This window comes from Hyperolius riggenbachi, chromosome 2 (genome assembly GCF_040937935.1).
Source record: "Hyperolius riggenbachi isolate aHypRig1 chromosome 2, aHypRig1.pri, whole genome shotgun sequence".
Lineage (NCBI taxonomy): Eukaryota > Metazoa > Chordata > Amphibia > Anura > Hyperoliidae > Hyperolius > Hyperolius riggenbachi.
In genome coordinates, this window is record NC_090647.1 from 313,849,037 (window position 1) to 313,867,894 (window position 18,858).

Sequence of the window (18,858 nt, forward strand, 5' to 3'; positions counted from 1 at the left end):
GTCTGCAGATCGTGCTGCCGCCGCTGAGTAGGTGAGTGTCTCTGCGCTAACTTTTCATTTACAGGTGTAGCTGACATGCTGGAGGCGGAGGACCACACAGCAGACTACACAGCGCTGGAATCCCATAGAAAGGTGAGTTGCTCTGCAGTTATTGTTACCGGGGGAGAGCTCGACATGGGGGGGGGGGGGACAGAGGACAGGATGGGGACTGGGAGGGGCACACACATGGACATGCACAGGAGGGGGCACACACAGGAGGACAGGAGGGGGACACAGGGACTGGAGGACCACACAGAGGGGGTGAAGGGGACACAGGGACTGGAGGACCACACAGGGGGGGTGAAGGGGACACAGAAACACACACAAGGGGGGCATAAGGGGACACAGACACACACAGGGGGACAGGAGTGGACACAAGGGGCCTGGAGGATCACAGAGGGGGGCTGGAGGAGACACACAGGACATGAGGGGACACATGGGGCAAGAGGATCACACAAGGTGGCAGGAAGGGATGCCACACACAGGGGGACAGAAAGGGACACATAGTGGACACAAGAGGACAATGGGGAGAACATGTACTGTACAATACGCTCCTGGAATATGGACGCACCAGGTTTAGTATGTACTGTATAAATTTTTTCCCAGATTTTTGCCCTCTAAACCTAGGTGCGTCTTATATTCCAGAGCGTCTTATATTCCGAAAAATACGGTACATTTCTTCTAGAGTAAAATGCGCCATAAATTACTTTTCTCCTATGTTGCTGTCACTTATAGTAAGTAGTAGAAATCTGACAGAACCGACAGGTTTTGGACTAGCCAATATCCTCATGGGGGATACTCAGGGTTTTCTTTATTTTCAAAAGCACTTAGTGAATGCCAGTTGATCTATCCAACTGCTAAAAATAGTGTGTGGTGAGCAGGGAGGCTGGCCAGAATCTTTATATAGATCCTTTTCAAGGGGTGTCTTTATAAAAAATAAAGGCAATGCTGAGAATCCCCCATGAAGAGATGGAGTAGACCAAAATCAGACGATTCTTTCAGATTTCTACTACCTACTGTAAGTGACAGCAAGATCGGAAAAAAGTCATTTATGGCTCATTTTAATGTGGAAGAAATGGACTTCTTACTTGTATGTGTTTACATGTATTTTACATTTTACAATTTTTCATGATAGTGGTCCTTTAACTTGCTTAGCAGTCATATTTTCAGTTATAACTGACAGCAACTGATATATTTCATTTCTGATAAAATTTTGACAGAACTGGAAGGAATTGTTGTAAGAAGAAAATGGTGAGCTTCTGAGAGAAGCTGACGACAAATTAAGTATGTAGTATTCATTTGCAGGTACATCATGTGTTTATTTTAAATAATTTTACTTGGACTAGGTTCCTTTTAAAGGAAAAACCTAAAACACACTACAACTACCAGTATCTGCTGTTCAGCTGCCAGGTATTTTTATTTTCTATATTGTAAATTTTAAGTTCAGCCTCACCAAGGGCGAACCGAACAACCATATGAGACACTTGCTGTAAAATGTTGGCTTGGCAACCAAATATTGCATGTATGCTCAAAGCAGTAAATACACATCGACCATCGACAGGTGAAATCCGACACATGTGGTGAAATGGCATTATCGTGCCACTATCATGGTATGGCACTATCCTGAGGTATATAGAAGTGTGCCATGTTATGCCATCGATTTGCTGCTTGAATCAAAAATATGCTCAGGAGACCAACAATCAATTGTCACACAGTTGTCGTAGTATGGCCATGGTGTGGCAGTGTACCCCTAATTTATTTTAATTGTTTTTCATTGATTTTGTGGTTCCCAATAAAATATGTTTATTTCATTTATTCAGCTTTCCATTTTTCATGCATTTTCATGGATAACTTTGTGCTGGTAATAGTCATTTTTAAGTTGGACTACATTGTCCTGTGGGGAAATGTTTTGGAGTTTTTTTTAGAAGAGCCTAACAGTATACACACAGATTCTGTAGAGAAAAAACGTACAGTTTATAAACTTTGACAACATAAACAATAATCTTGACATGTGGACAGGTCAGGATGGAAAAAAAAATCTACAATAGATAAAAGTATGCAGCAGTATCAACAATGTTGACATTTCTCCAAATCCTCTGAAAAAAAAAAACATACTCTGGAAAAAATGTGCAGTTCAATACACCTATAAAATATTAATACAGCAATACAATACAAGTGCGTGTCCATTCTCCAGAGAAACTGAATTTCCCTTTAAAAGTGGTCTTGACAGTCCCTGCTCTCACTCCATTCCTCTGCTTGTTCAGGTCTTAGTGGAATGGTTGCAGAGAACCTCCATTGCTTCTTGATCTTTTTTTTTTTTTTTTTTAAACATAATAGAATAGCAAAAACACAGACATTAATGTGGAGCAATTTATACCAAAATGTTCTTGTTCTTCTCATCATGCTCCATGTTCATGAAGAAACTTGCTTCTTGCTAGACATCTTTCTTTGCATTATTTAGAACAGAGCCTATAGCAGATCTATCAGTTAGTACAGTGATCTGCACACTTTGTTCTCCAGCTTTTGAATAACCACAAGTCCCACTATGCATTTGCCTTCATGACTGTGGCTGTCAGACTCCTGCAATGCATTGTGGGACTTGTAGTTCCTTAACAGCAGGAGAGCCAAGTTTGCAGATCACTGAGTTAGTACAAGAAACGCCAGAACCTCTCTCCATGTCTGCATTAGTTGCTAGGTGCCAATAATTTTGAAATGCCCCAGCTGTTTTCAGTGGTGTTATGTGACAACATTTGCATGCATTTCTCATCATTTGAGTGAACCCAAACACAGTATGCGGGGTTTTACTTTAACCACTTGAGGACCGTGGGCTTTACCCCCCTTAAGGACCAGGCACTTTTTTTCCATTCAGACCACTGCAGGTTTCACGGTTTATTGCTCGCTCATACAACCTACCACCTAAATGAATTTTGGCTCCTTTTCTTGTCACTAATAAAACTTTCTTTTGGTGCTATTTGATTGCTGCTGCGATTTTTTACTTTTTATTATATTCATCAAAAAAGACATGAATTTTGGCAAAAAATAATTTTTTAAACTTTCTGTGCTGACATTTTTCAAATAAAGTAAAATTTCTGTATACATGCAGCGCGAAAAATGTGGACAAACATGTTTTTGATTAAAAAAAAACCCATTCAGTGTATATTTATTGGTTTGGGTAAAAGTTATAGCGTTTACAAACTATGGTGCAAAAAGTGAATTTTCCCATTTTCAAGCATCTATGATTTTTCTGACCCCCTGTCATGTTTCATGAGGGGCTAGAATTCCAGGATAGTATAAATACCCCCCAAATGACCCCATTTTGGAAAGAAGACATCCCAAAGTATTCACTGAGAGGCATAGTGAGTTCATAGAAGATATTATTTTTTGTCACAAGTAAGCGGAAAATGACACTTTGTGACAAAAAAAAAGTTTCCATTTCTTCTAACTTGCGGAAAAAAAAAATGAAATCTGCCACGGACTCACCATGCCCCTCTCTGAATACCTTGAATGTCTACTTTCCAAAATGGGGTCATTTGTGGGGTGTGTTTACTGTCCTCACATTTTGGGGGGTGCTAATTTGTAAGCACCCCTGTAAAGCCTAAAGGTGCTCATTGGACTTTGGGCCCCTTAGCGCAGTTAGGCTGCAAAAAAGTGCCACACATGTGGTATTGCCGTACTCAGTAGAAGTAGTATAATGTGTTTTGGGGTGTATTTTTACACATACCGATGCTGGGTGGGAGAAATATCTCTGTAACAGAGATCTTTCTCCCACTCAGCATGGGCACTTTTTTGCACCCTAACTGCGCTAAGGGGCCCAAAGTCCAATGAGTACCTTTAGGATTTCACAGGTCATTTTGAGAAATTTCGTTTCAAGACTACTCCTCACGGTTTAGGGCCCCTAAAATGCCAGGACAGTATAGGAACCCCACAAATGACCCCATTTTAGAAAGAAGACACCCCAAGGTATTCCGTTAGGAGTATGGTGAGTTCATAGAAGTTTTTATTTTTTTGTCACAAGTTAGCGGAAATTGATTTTAATTGTTTTTTTTCACAAAGTGTCATTTTCCGCTAACTTGTGACAAAAAAATAAAATCTTCTATGAACTCACCATTTGGGTGTCTTCTTTCTAGAATGGGGTCATTTGTGGGGTTCCTCTACTGCCCTGGCATTTTAGGGGCCCTAAATCGTGAGTAGTCTTGAAACCAAATGTCGCAAAATGACCTGTGAAATCCAAAAGGTACTCATTGGACTTATAATGTGTTTTGGGGTGTATTTTTACACATACCCATGCTGGGTGGGAGAAATATCTCTGTAAATGACAATTGTTTGATTTTTTTTTACACACAATTGTCCATTTACAGAGAGATTTCTCCCACCCAGCATGGGTATGTGTAAAAATACACCCCAAAACACATTATACTACTTCTCCTGAGTACGGCGGTACCACATGTGTGACACTTTTTTGCAGCCTAGGTGCGCTAAGGGGCCCAACGTCCTATTCACAGGTCATTTTGAGGCATTTGTTTTCTAGACTACTCCTCACGGTTTAGGGCCCCTAAAATGCCCGGGCAGTAAAGGAACCCCACAAGTGACCCCATTTTAGAAAGAAGACACCCCAAGGTATTCCATTAGGTGTATGGCGAGTTCATAGAAGATTTTATTTTTTTGTCACAAGTTAGTGAAAAATGACACTTTGTGAAAAAAAACAATAAAAATTAATTTCCGCTAACTTTTGACAAAAAATAAAATCTTCTATGAACTCGTCATACACCTAACAGAATACATTGGGGTGTCTTTTTTCTAAAATGGGGTCACTTGTGGGGTTCCTATACCGCCCTGGCATTTTACGGGCCCAAAACCGTGAGTAGTCTGGAAATTAAATGTCTCAAAATGACTGTTCAGGGGTATAAGCATCTGCAAATTTTGATGACAAGTGGTGTATGAGGGGGCGGATTTTGTGGAACCGGTCATAAGCAGGGTGGCCTTTTAGATGAAAGGTTGTATTGGGCCTGATCTGATGGATAGGAGTGCTGGGGGGATGGCAGGAGGTGATTGATGGGTGTCTCAGGGGGTGGTTAGAGGGGAAAATAGATGCAATCAATGCACTGGGGAGGTGATCGGAAGGGGGTCTGAGGGGGATATGAGGGTTTGGTCGAGTGATCAGGAGCCCACACGGGGCAAATTAGGGCCTGATCTGATGGGTAGGTGTGCTAGGGGGTGACAGGATGTGATTGATGGGTGTCTCAAGGTGTGATTAGAGGGGGGAATAGATGTAAGCAATGCACTGGCGAGGTGATCAGGGCTGTGGTCTGAGGGCGTTCTGATGGTGTGGGCGGGTGATTGAGTGCCCTAGGGGCAGATATGGGTCTAATCTGATGGATAGCAGTGACAGGGGGTGATTGATGGGTAATTAGTGGGTGTTTGGAGGAGAGAACAGATGTAAACAATGCACTTGGGAGGTGATCTGACGTCGGATCTGCGGGCGATCTATTGATGTGGGTGGGTGATCAGATTGCCCGCAATGGGCAGGTTAGGGGCTCATTGATGGGTGGCAGTGACAGGGGGTGATTGATGGGTGGCAGTGCCAGGGGGTGATTGATGTGTGGCAGTGACAGGGGGTGATTGATCGGTGATTGACAGGTGATCAGTGGGTTATTACAGGGAAGAACAGATGTAACTAATGCACTGGCGAATTGATAAGGGGGGGTCTGAGGGCAATCTGAGCGTGTAGGCGGGTGATTGGGTGCCCGCAAGGGGCAGATTAGGGTCTGATCTGATGGGTAACAGCGACAGGTGGTGATAGGGGGTGATTGATGGGTAATTAGTGGGTGTTTAGGGTAGAGAACAGATGAAAACATTGCACTTGGGAGGTGATCTGATGTCGGATCTGCGGACGATCTATTGGTGTGGGTGGGTGATCAGATTGCCCGCAAGGGGCAGGTTAGGGGCTGATTGATGGGTGGCAGTGCCAGGGGATAATTGATGTGTGGCAGTGACAGGGGGTGATTGATGGGTGATTGACAGGTGATCAGTGGGTTATTACAGGGAAGAGCAGATGTAACTAATGCACTGGCGAATTGATAAGGGGGGGTCTGAGGGTAATCTGAACGTGTAGGCGGGTGATTGGGTGCCCGCAAGGGGCAGATTAGGGTCTGATCTGATGGGTAACAGTGACAGGTGGTGATAGGGGGTGATTGATGGGTAATTAGTGGGTGTTTAGGGTAGAGAACAGATGTAAACACTGCACTTGGGAGGTGATCTGATGTCGGATCTGCGGGCGATCTATTGGTGTGGGTGGGTGATCAGATTGCCCGCAAGGGGCAGGTTAGGGGCTGATTGATGGGTGGCAGTGCCAGGGGATGATTGATGGGTGGCAGTGACAGGGGGTGATTGATGGGTGATTGACAGGTGATCAGTGGGTTATTACAGGGAAGAACAGATGTAACTAATGCACTGGCGAATTGATAAGGGGGGGTCTGAGGGCAATCTGAGCGTGTAGGCGGGTGATTGGGTGCCCACAAGGGGCAGATTAGGGTCTGATCTGATGGGTAACAGTGACAGGTGGTGATAGGGGGTGATTGATGGGTAATTAGTGGGTGTTTAGGGTAGAGAACAGATGTAAACACTGCACTTGGGAGGTGATCTGACGTCGGATCTGCGGGCGATCTATTGGTGTGGGTGGGTGATCAGATTGCCCGCAAGGGGCAGGTTAGGGGCTGATTGATAGGTGGCAGTGCCAGGGGGTGATTGATGGGTGGCAGTGACAGGGGGTGATTGATGGGTGATTGACAGGTGATCAGTGGGTTATTACAGGGATGAACAGATGTAACTAATGCACTGGTGAATTGATAAGGGGGGGTCTGAGGGCAATCTGAGCGTGTAGGCGGGTGATTGGGAGCCCGCAAGGGGCAGATTAGGGTCTGATCTGATGGGTAACAGTGACAGGTGGTGATAGGGGGTGATTGATGGGTGATTGATGGGTAATTAGTAGGTGTTTAGGGTAGAGAACAGATGTAAACACTGCACTTGGGAGGTGATCTGACGTCGGATCTGCGGGCGATCTATTGGTGTGGGTGGGTGATCAGATTGCCCGCAAGGGGCAGGTTAGGGGCTGATTGATGGGTGGCAGTGCCAGGGGGTGATTGATGGGTGATTGATGGGTGATTGACAGGTGATTGACAGGTGATCAGGGGGATAGAGGTATACAGTACACAAGGGTGGGGGGTCTGGGGGGGGTCTGGGGAGAATCTGAGGGGTGGGGGGGTGATCAGGAGTCCCCAGGGGGCAGTTAAGGGTTAAAAAAAATATACTGTAACGTTCACAGATAGTGACAGGGAGTGATTGATGGGTGATTAGGGGGGTGATTGGGTGTAAACAGGGGTCTGGGGGGTGGGCGGGGGGGGGGGGGGGGGGTCTGAGGGGTGCTGTGGGCGATCAGGGGGCAGTGGGGGGGGAAATCAGTGTGCTTGGGTGCAGACTAGGGTGGCTGCAGCCTGCCCTGGTGGTCCCTCAGACACTGGGACCACCAGGGCAGGAGGCAGCCTGTATAATACACTTTGTAAACATTACAAAGTGTATTATACACTTTCCGTGCGGCGATCGTGGGGTTAACATCCCGCCGGCGCTTCCGTATGGCTGGCGGGATGTTGCGGCGGGTGAGCGGAGTCAGGCGCCGGCGGAGGATCGCGTCACGGATGACGCGATCGCTCCGCCCATGCCCCTAAAAGGACCGCCGCCTCTGTGGGTGAGCTGGTCCTTGCGGGCTCCACTTCCCAGCCACCCCTGTGCGTTAGGTGGTCGGGAAGTGGTTAACAACCTCAAACATGATGGCTTTAATTGCTTTTTGTATGGTACATTGGCATAAAAAATAGATTTCCTACGAGAGTAGTTATAGGATGTCAAAACATGGAGAATCTCACCTTTCTTGTCTCACCGTGGAAAATACCAGAACCTACTGGGTACAAATGGAACTTAAGAGAAGAAGAGTCTGGAAAAAACAAAACAAAAAACTGGCACACTTGGAAAGCACTATCTTTCTACTAATATGCAAAAGCCTAATTTCTAATGGTGTGAACGTTTCCCCATAACTTATAACACTTGTTTTTTGAGATGGTTCTAAACCCAAACCACTGAAAAACTATAGAACCATCTTATTGGGATTTACTACAACAGCTAGGGTTGAAGCAAAGGAAAAAATAATTCACCTTGAAACTGGTCAGACCCAGGCTTCAAACAGGATTTACACAGCTTCTTCGTAATACTACTAAAATAGCTAATGAAGATAAAGAAAAAAAAAAAGACATAGGTCAGTTTTGCACTGAGGTTTGCGATATATGATGCTTCATGTGACCCTGTGCCATGGTACAGCAACAGGGAGCTATGCATAGGCTAGTGACATACCCCCTGCTGCTGGACAAGAAGTACGTCATTGGGATTCCCATTGGTCCACGTATGCATGCCGCATTGCACCATGCTCCCATCATGCACACTTACTGCGTCACCCATTGACTTGCATTACTGCATAATCTGTGCGGTAGGCATGGATCATGCGGTAACATCCTGCAGACTTTGCGGTAACATCCTGCAGACTTTGCGGTAACATGCTGCAGACTTTACAGTAACATGCTGCAGACTTTGCATCAGTATTCCGGCGATTTCAATACTTCTGCACACCACATCACTAGTGATGCCCCGAACATCAAATTTTCGGTTTGCGAACTTCAAACATGTATTTCCCGCAAAAGTTTGTGAACAGGCGAACCGCGCGTTCTGCCATAGACTTCAATGGGCTGGTGAATTTTAAAACTATAGGGACTGTTTCTGGCCACAATAGAGATGGAAAAGTTGTTTCAAGGGGCCTAACACCTGGACCGTTGGCATGCCGGAGGGGGATCCATGGCAAAAGTCCCACCAAAAATGATGTAGTTGACGCAGAGTCATGTTTTCATCTCTAAAGGGCAGAAATCACAGTATAGTCCTAAATTTGTGGAATTAAGTGCTTTAATGTCTGGCATCTGTACACGTCCATCAGGTAGTTTAAGGGTTAGGCCCGGTTTACACTGATAGATGAAACGCTGCGTTTAACACACTGCAAAAAAAACGCAAAGAGCTTTAGTGATAACGTCAGGTGTGGAAATCATTGTTTTTGCTAGTTGACATCTCCAGGACATAAATGTTAGTCCTCTCGGCGGCAATCTTTATGTAGTGGTGTGCAGTGGTCACTGTGCTTATGCGCTCGTTCATGGGAGTGCAGGTGATCACGGTTTTCCAGCCCATATGGTCGGGTTGAGGTAGTTCATTGACAGTTAAGTGACCAAAAAAAACACTGATTCTGCACTGAGGCCTTATACAGGGGGTAGTAGTGGATACTAGATGCCAGTAGTGGTGAAGGATGGTCAGTGCACTACTAGGACCAGCAGACCTATCAGTGGACAGACCTGTCAGCTAACTTGTGCAGTGGACACAGAACAGCAATACAATAGCAAGAAAAACAATGTACCAGCCCTAAGAAGGGCTTAGCTGTTCAGGACAAGGTGGTAGCAGCAAGAATCTGCACTGAGAACACAGAACACAGGCCTACCTAATGCTCTCCCTGTCAGCAGCATACTCTCCCTGATATGCCTAGCACAGAAGCCAAACACAGATTGCAAAATGGCTGCTGTGCTGGCTTTCTGATAGGTGGGGGCCATCCAGGTGGGAAGGATAGCTGATTAGCTGCCATGTGTCTGCTGACTCTGGGGGGAGGGGCACATTTTTGACTCCATTATAATGTATAGGGGCCAATTGAACATGCCAAGTGTTCACCTGCCGATTCCAACGTGAATACCCCTTCGCCGGGTGAACAGTTTGAGCCATCTCTACGCATCACATCTTGCACAAATTATGCAAGTCATCATAGACTTCCATGGCACTTGCGGTGGGGAAGTTTTGGAAAGCGTACCGTGGGCGATGCAGTCTGCAAGTGTGCCACTTCTTCTTTGTTAATTCTTAAGTTTCCTGTTATTTAGTTTATTCACTAGCCCTATCTGTGTATAGGGTCATCTCCAATTAATAACTGTATCCTGGCAGGCTTGTCTATTTAATTGGTGCATACTCGGACACATAGATATTTCTTTAATTGATCCACTTTTCCCACATCTCAAACTACTGTTTCCTGGCTTCTAAATCCATCTAATTGTATATTGATTGTTTTAACTTTTATTGTAGAATTCAGAGTTTAAGTGGATGGGACTGAATAAATCAGTGTCAGATTGTACACACCAAATAATTGCTGCTCCTTTTTGACATCCCATATTTAATCTTGTGGATTTTACATCTAGTACTGCCTGGTTCTGATCTAGCTCTGTATCATAGTTACATAGTTTAGTTCAGAAAAAAATATATATGTCCATCAAGGATCATGCCTGATGGAGTAACTTAGCAATTTTATTTTGACAAAAATATGCTTCTGGATAACAATTAATGTATAAGTCATTAAGAAACAGCACTGCTTCCTACTGAAAACACTGAAAACTACAGCTTGCTTTAACCTCTTGAGGACTGCAGGGCTAAACCCCCCTAGTGACCAGGCCGTTTTTGGTAAAATTGGCCACTGCAGCTTTAAGGCCAAGCTGCAGGGCCGCACAACACTGCACAGAAGTAATTGCCCCCCCCCTTTTCTCCCCACCAACAGAGCTCTCTGTTGGTGGGGTCTGATTGCTCCCCACATGTTTATTTTTTTTTTTTATAAATATTTTTGTTCGTGTGTTTAAAAAAAACAACCTGTTCCTTTAAACCCCTTCCATCCCTCCCTCCCTCCCTCCCTCCCCCCAGCCAGCCAATCATGGCGATCAGCTCTCATAGGCTTCACCCTATGAGAGCCGATTGCTCTCTTGTCCCCCAGGGGGACAGCCGTGTGACACGGCTGTCCCCAGTGCAGTGCTGCTGCCGATCGCAGCGCTGCACCATATAAATAGATGGCGATCCGCCCCCCAAGCAGGAGATGCGCGCACAGCTTGCGCGCGATCTCCTGCAAAACAGAGCCCCAGGACTTTACGCCAATTGGCGTTAGGCGGTCCTGGGGCTGCCGCCGCGGCCACGCCTGTCGGCGTGACACGGGCAGCAAGAGGTTAAGTGGGATGAAACTCCATAGTAACTGAAAAAATTAAAATAAATCATCCAATAAAAATTATTTGTTTGTTTTAGGATCCAATGTTAAGAGAAATGTGATATGAAAAAGATAATATTTATGCTTATTTTACATATTACTGTCAAACCATCTAGATAACAGGCCATGCACAGTAAGCCAGAGCCACGGGTTGCAGGAAGAGGAGCTGCTTAGCACCGATGTGGAGAGGGGTCGCGCTTAGTGATGGGGGACCACGGACCCGAGATAGGATCCTGAGGCTTCCTTCTTTTCAGGTGTCTATCTTATTTTGAACTTGACCTTCAGCTTGGGATCGCTTTAAGGTTTCAATAATATTTATTTTTCAATTTCTTTCTTTTGGTCATTTTGTCATTTTGTTACCCACACCCAATTATTTTACAAGTTCATCCAAGAAGAATAATCAATGTCAGTATTCTACACTTAGGAAACACTGTGCTCCCCCCCCCCCCTTCCCCTTCAGTCATGAGCAAGCAGAAAAGCAAAAGGAACTCTAGTACAGAACCTCTGGCACACAAGTCAGCCCAAGTTCCTCCTAGCAAAGTCGTGCACTTATTCACACTCCCATTTTGTTACCATTATCCTATATATTTAACACCGTATACCATTTTCCAGTACCACTTCCACAGGCAAACTTAACAATGGAGGTGGCAAATTCCCTCCTCAAGACTCCCCCTTATCTAATGTTGCGGACAAGACGCCTCTATTTATGAATTTATTGTATTTATAAAGCGTCAACATATTATGCAGCACTTTCCCCACCTTGGTACCCAGGTGGTGGAGGTAACTACCCCTATACTGTAACACGGGGACCCCAGATGCCGGCCCCTTCTCTGGAAAATAGATTATGTATTTACTTTGGTAAATTACTTTATCTGTTGTTGTTTTTTTTTTGCTACTCTTCTTTATATTAGTTTAATCTACATCCTTTCATTTTTCATATCTGTGTTTCTGCATATTTCAGTCTTCTGTCAGCTTTTTAATTTTTGTAATGATTTCTTCTCCTTTGAATCTTCTTGAATTATTTTGTCTCTTCTCGCACCACCCTCCTAACGTTAAGATGAACAGGATCTCTGTTGGAAGGAGGTTATAATTCCCCACTGGAGCTTCCTTTTGGTCCATTGTGCTATACAATAATTGATAAAAAACAAGTATTTAATTGGTTATTGAGTGATTAGATGTGATGATAAACACTGACTTATCATACATGTTGTGTATGTTTGTTCAACACAATGTAACTGCAACAAAAATTTGCTCAGGAACAAATAAAAAGAACTGTGGAGTAATTGTATAAATGCATATGTATTGGTAGATGTAACAGTGGCCATGTAGTCCTTAACTGATTCCCAATGAGATTGTTACAAGTCTAAAGCAGCCCATGCACTAGACAATTTTTTGTCCAATTCAACATTTAAATATCTAATTTGGCAAAAATTATGATCCCCATGCTACCGTGATTGGACCACGATTGATACACAGCTATCTCTTAATTGGGATAGATGGTTTTTGCCCTGAGCGAGATGTGATTTTGCCACAATTGACTCGTGGGATGATTCTATATCCCTACCATCCATCTTGAGCAAGTTCCAAGCACTGAAGTGACAATAAGCCAGTTATTATAGCTATATAGCCAGGAGCTCATTTACCCATAAAGATGTTTAAACAGTTTGTCTATTTTCCTAAGTGGATTATAGAGGTTTCTTTACCTGGCAATGTAAAAGGCTTTGTAGAGACCAAGGTTTGATCAGTTCTTTATTTAGTGCACTGCTAATGTAATAGTCTGTGTCATTTACCGTAACCACTCTCCAATGTGCCTGTGGATCCTTACCTACATGTGACAGAATTGGTATAAGCCCTAGCATGATTTTTTCAGGATTTTTGAGGATGCTTGAGATGTAAGCCTTACTACAAAAATAATCCCTAGTTACATTTCATAAAAAAAGTAAATTAAAATAGGCAGCTTTGGTATACTTGTAAAAACATAAAAATAGTTGGCAGTAGAATGCCACAACAATAAGGGTTGGCAAGTGCCGAGTTCTCAGTAAATGTAGATTGTTGTACATAGAAAATGGAAATAGGTTCACAAAAAATGATGATGCAATTCAGGGTTTGGAGAGTTATGATAAGTTTCCAGAGTGTGATGACATAAGTATGTTTGAATAAATATATATATTTTTTTGTTAAAAAAATAAATGTAAATTGCCGTTAATGGTAAAAAAAAGAAATACCCTGAAAATAATTCTTAATCCATCTATTGAAGCAAAAATTAATAGCACTGTAGGTAGGTAACTTATAGTGTTCTGGGTTGTTTTAAGGTTAAGCATTGTCAGCTTTAAGTCTGTGCAATCAATTATGCTTTTCTTTTGAAATATAAAGAAAATGACTCTTGTAATAGTTTATTGTAAGGCCTAAAAACTGCACATAATTCTTAAAAATATATTTATAATTACCGACACATATGCTTTTGGATTTGATAAGAAAATTAATTGTCAGTAATGCTGACTTTTTTGTTTTTTTTATTACATACTGTGGCCCATATGCAATTCACTTTTTCTCCTGAGTTTACTCCTAGGAGATAATTTGTCATCTTCTATTTAAAATAACTTTTCAACATTTTGAAATTGAAAAATTACCAAAAAGTAGATGAGAAAGTACTGTCAAAATTATTTTGCGTATTTTCTTGCTTGTTGGTTGTTTACAAGGCATCTTATTGAAAAATTTGAAAATATCACCTAGGAGAAAACTAAGGAGAAAAAGTGAATTGCATGAAAAGAGGTTCATCCATTGGGCTGTATAATAGTGGGTATACAGAGAATAGAATCCCTGATGAGTACCCTTCTGTAGTTGGGATAAGCGCGAGATAGCTCCATTATGAGGACAGACAAAAAAATAATGCATACGTGTCTGTAATTTTTCCTTTTATTACATCAGAAAACATACCTTTTGTCAAAATAACAAAAGTTGATTTAGATAATACCTTTAATGACTGAGTGTACACATTTTTCTTTCAAGCTTTTCTCTTCAGGCATAAAACAGAACTGGATCAAAACCACACAAAACTAAATGTTAAATGCACAACCTTGTATATGAGACATGAGCTAAACCTCAGAAATTATTTTTAGGTGTCTAATAGTACACAATCATCACTTGATGATAATGATGATGATGATAATGATATGTTGTTGTTATTATTATTAATTGGATTTATGCAGTGCCATCAAATTATGCAGCACTGTTGGGATGATATAAAGGAAGATGCAGACGTTTTTTTACATTCAAAGGAAGTAAGACTCTATGGAAGGGGATGTCCCATAGAGTCTTACTTCCTTTGAAATGTAAAAAACTTTCTCAGTGCCCAAATCCTTTAACTGCATGTATCATGTAAGTAAACACAGTTAATATAAGATTGGATTAAACACGGGTACACGCCATGCAATCCGATCAAAAAATTATTGGATACAGGGGGGCGTGGCTGGCGCGCTTGAGAGATGGACGCTCTCTAGCCGCGCTCTGCACAGCCGTCTGCCTTTACTTTTTAATTGACCTGTTACAGGCACCCCTACCCAGCCAAACGTCCCTGCCTGACCAGAGCTAACCTTGGAGCAACTATGGGACGCAGAGATTCCCAAGAAGAGTCGTTCTCCACTCCAGCCTCGAAAGCTAGACGCCGCCGCGGCCAGGACAACATGGCGTCCTCGGCCTCCTCGTGCTCACGGGCCACGGTCGCCTCTTACCCAAGGCAGCCGCCTAAGAAATCTAAAAACACTCCGAAACGTCAGGAGGCGGATGACTCCCTAGAGTGGACCTCGAAAGATGCCCTGCTCCTGGATAAATTCAAATCGCTGCTACAGCGTGAGCTGGACTCGGTGGCCAACAGAATCGCACAGCAGCTCAAGAAAGAGATCCGCGACTTAGCTGGCCGGACCGGAGACCTGGAAGATAGAGTGAGCAAAGCCTCCACAGTCCTAGATGCCCACGACAAAGAGCTGGCCAAAATGAAGACTGAGCTCTCTGAAGCTAAGCTCCGTCTTGAAGACTCAGAGAATCGCTCACAAAGGAGCAACCTCAGAATCAGGGGCTTACCCGAGACCATCGAAGATTTAACCTCTACAGCCACCGCGCTGTTCCAAGAGCTTGTCCCGGCGATCCCAATAGAGCGGCTTGAATTCGACCGCATACATCGCGCTCTTGGCCCATTGAAAACTAACGGACTACCCAGAGACATCCTAGTAAAATTCACTTTTTACAGGACAAAGGAAACCATCCTCCAGGCTGCACGAGACAGCGAGCCGCTAACTTTCCAAGGGCACCGCTACCAGATCTTCGCGGACCTAGCTTCCTCAACCATCCTCAAACGGAGAGCTATGAAACCCTACACATCTGCTCTATCCTCCCACCAAATTAAGTATAAGTGGGGGTTTCCTTTTAAATTAATTTTCACAGCTTCGGGCCGTTCGCATGCTGTCTCCTCACCAGAAGAAGCGCAGCAACTCTTAGAGAAACTACATCTACTTCTGCCGCCAACGGATAATCGTCCTGCGGCGGGGATCCGCAACCTAAGATCCTCTACTCAGAGGGACGACGAACACCTGGCTTCCTCACCTCGTTCAACCAGATCCTCCACGAAATCGGCTGGCAACCAAGCGGACAATGCTCCGCCATGATACTTCACATCATGAATTTGGCCTGGCTCTATCTTTCTTCATAGGAGACCCTTTCTTCCACCTGACCTGCTTTCCTTATCGGTTTCCACGGTTGGGTAAGACTCTTGTTTAATTCATCATCCGTTTATTCCCTACGGGCGCTTATATTTGAAGCACCGGGCTTTTCCCCTCCCTAGTTAACTGTTAGAGGCAATGTTTTCGGCCTTTACACTGCCCAACTAATCCGATACTCGGATCACACCCAGAGCTACAGTTGAACTGTTCTTTATTTCACAAAGCCATAGCTATCCAGTTTCCAGTTGGATTGAACTTTTTATCATTGCTGTATTGCATGTTTTCGAACTTTGTTTGCCCGTACAGAGTACCGGACACCGTTTGAATTTTGGCACCCCGCCACTTTCTTCCCGCTCTACATGGGCCGTTCGCTACCAGTTCCCCCTCCCTCCCCCTTCCCCAGATGAACATACCCCAACTAATGGATTTGAGCGCAATCTGAACTCTCTTTACCACAAGAACTGCCGTGAACTTTCCTCCACTTACTGCCAGAGGCTCGATGCAAAGCTGGCTGGTCATTTCAATTACGCTTAGCCCCCGGGGGGACGCGGCTCCCGGTGTAGAGCAGAGTTGCATGGCTACCTAAGACGACCGGCTTATCAATATATGCTTATACTGTGTTTTCTCTTTTGTTTTGTGAAAATGTTGCCTTCTATTATTTAATCCCTGTGGGGCACTTGCTCTGTTGGTTTCCTGTGCTGGTGCGGATTAACAACAGCCCTTTGTATAAAGGTCCTACTTTATGACATCAATACGCAAACTAACCTTGTATGGGTGGCAGCACGCCTCTTAACCACAATCTTTTAGCCTGCTTAAACGCATTAATTACGCCTTGCCTTGCCCTTATGGAAATTTACCTTCCCATAAAGTGATGGATTTGGGGGCGCGACTACCAGCACAGGAGAAAAACAGTCTAGGAGCCAACTGAAGGGAATAAATGTTGTTTTGGTATATCAGGTCTGGGTCGGTGGCTATGTGCATCCTGCGTTGTATTTTCGTGACCCCTTTAAAATGACTCACTTTAGTTAATCCCACACTGCCCTTGAGCTAATCACTTTGTAGCGAGGGTGTCCCAGTGCTGGGCCGAAATTACGCATGAGCGTAATTACGCATCGTAATTCAATGAAAAATTACGTGTAAGCACTACGCGTAACTTACGGTCTTACGCGTAATTATTTCCGCGTAAGCCGTAAAGCGGTATCATAATTACGCCGTCTACCGTAATTGCTAGGTATGCGTAACTTTACGATGACTTACGCGTAATTTTACGCGTAATTACTAACGTACAACTCCCCTTTTCTAAGAGTAGCCAATCAGTCAACATCCTAAGCAACCAATAGTATCGTCTTCCGCCCTTCAGTATATAAGCGTACGTTTTGACGCATACGAATGATGTGTACGCAATAGCTGTCACATTGACGGCTATTGCGTACACATCGACAGTATGCGTCAAAAAGTACGCATTAATGGGTATTACGGCACTACGCGTAACATCGTAGCGTAAGCGCCTACATTACGGTATCCTTACGCGTAACTGCGTAAGTTACGCGTAATTACAGTGATGAACCGTAGATAATTTCCTACGCCGTAACCGTAATTGCGTAATGCGTAATATCGTAAAATTACGCGTAATGATCCGTAAGCGTAGATTTTTCCATTACAACCAGCACTGGGGTGTCCGCTGGGGGAGCATAGCCACCGGCTCAGATAACACGGGACATTAACCGCAGGCAAATCTCTTATTCCGCCATTATGTTTTCTGTGGAAACGTTAGCCTTCCCTACGCAGCCCCTAGGGGGCCCCCGCTAAATACGATATCATCCACACTGCCAGCAACTATATGGTCCCTGACCCATCAAACTACGCCAGCAACAATTAAGACCTGTAGCTCTCTTAGCCCTAACTATGGGATTGCTCTATTTAAATGAATCGCTCCCTCATGTTTACCACTATAGCTTTATTATTCTGCATTATACCTGCGCAAAGTCGCCAATAATAGCAACTCCCCGATGGTACACTTCTAAGGCTGAGCGATCTCATTATTGCCAACCTACACCGCTAGATGGTAGCATTTCTCTCTATTTGTACATATACTTCTGAGAGATTCATATGTCGGTATCTTTTGCAACAAGAGCCCTTGGCGTGGAGCGCTGCCGCGGCCTGGCTCGGTGTCCTGAAATTGGTCCCGGACATGTCGCTGGCAGCGCCCGACGGAGAGGGATAGGCTTGACCCTTTTTTGTTTTCTATGAAAGTGGGTTATATACCATTGGCCTCTATGAGGTGCTGGCTATGTGGATCCCTTAATTGAGCCCCAGATTAGGGCCACCGAATCTTATTCTCGGCATCTCCTATTGGCTAATGAATATGTCAGATATCAAGCCCGACACCGGTTACAGGTAGGAACCCCCAGGTCAGGCTTGGAGCTCGCACCCCAGATGAACTCAATCCCCCCCAGCCACGCGAGCCCCAGGGATATTTACTCCTGATGTATAGCGCTCTCTACCGTCATGCTCTAGAGCATGACCTCTGATCCCATCACTTGATATTTATGCCGCATTGTAGACCCCAAACACAGTGGGGCCCTTACCCTCCCCCCCCCCCTTTTTTCCCCCCGTTTTATTTTCCACCTAGTTTATTTAGTTTATTCTCCTAATACTACACATATCTCTGTCCTGTATGTTCCCTCGCCGGAACACCTCAGACCGAGAAGTGTTTCTGGTCCTCCCTCTCCTTTCTCTTTTACTGCTACCCCCCTTCTCTCTCCCTCTTCCCTTCTCTCTTCCTCTCTCCTTGGATTGTCCATCTCGTGGCCTGGTTCTTTTCTGCAAAAATACCTCCTCATCCTCCATGACCGCCCACACTCTTAAGATATTCTCACACAATGTTCAAGGTTTTGGTGTTCCCCAAAAGAGGTCCAAAGCATTTAATTACTACAAATCTTGCCAGGCAGACCTGGTCTG

General features: G+C 44.3%; 1 long non-coding RNA gene across 3 annotated transcripts in view; it reads left to right on the top strand.

Moving 5' to 3' along the window:
- Positions 1-1,246: 1,246 nt before the first annotated feature.
- Positions 1,247-18,858, top strand: part of LOC137544386 (uncharacterized) — a 124,291-nt gene continuing 106,679 nt past the window's right edge. For all 3 annotated transcript variants that reach the window (XR_011025848.1, XR_011025849.1, XR_011025850.1), the window contains exons 1-2: positions 1,247-1,323; positions 11,299-11,436. This is a non-coding gene — a long non-coding RNA (uncharacterized lncRNA). The remainder of the gene's footprint in view (positions 1,324-11,298; positions 11,437-18,858) is intronic.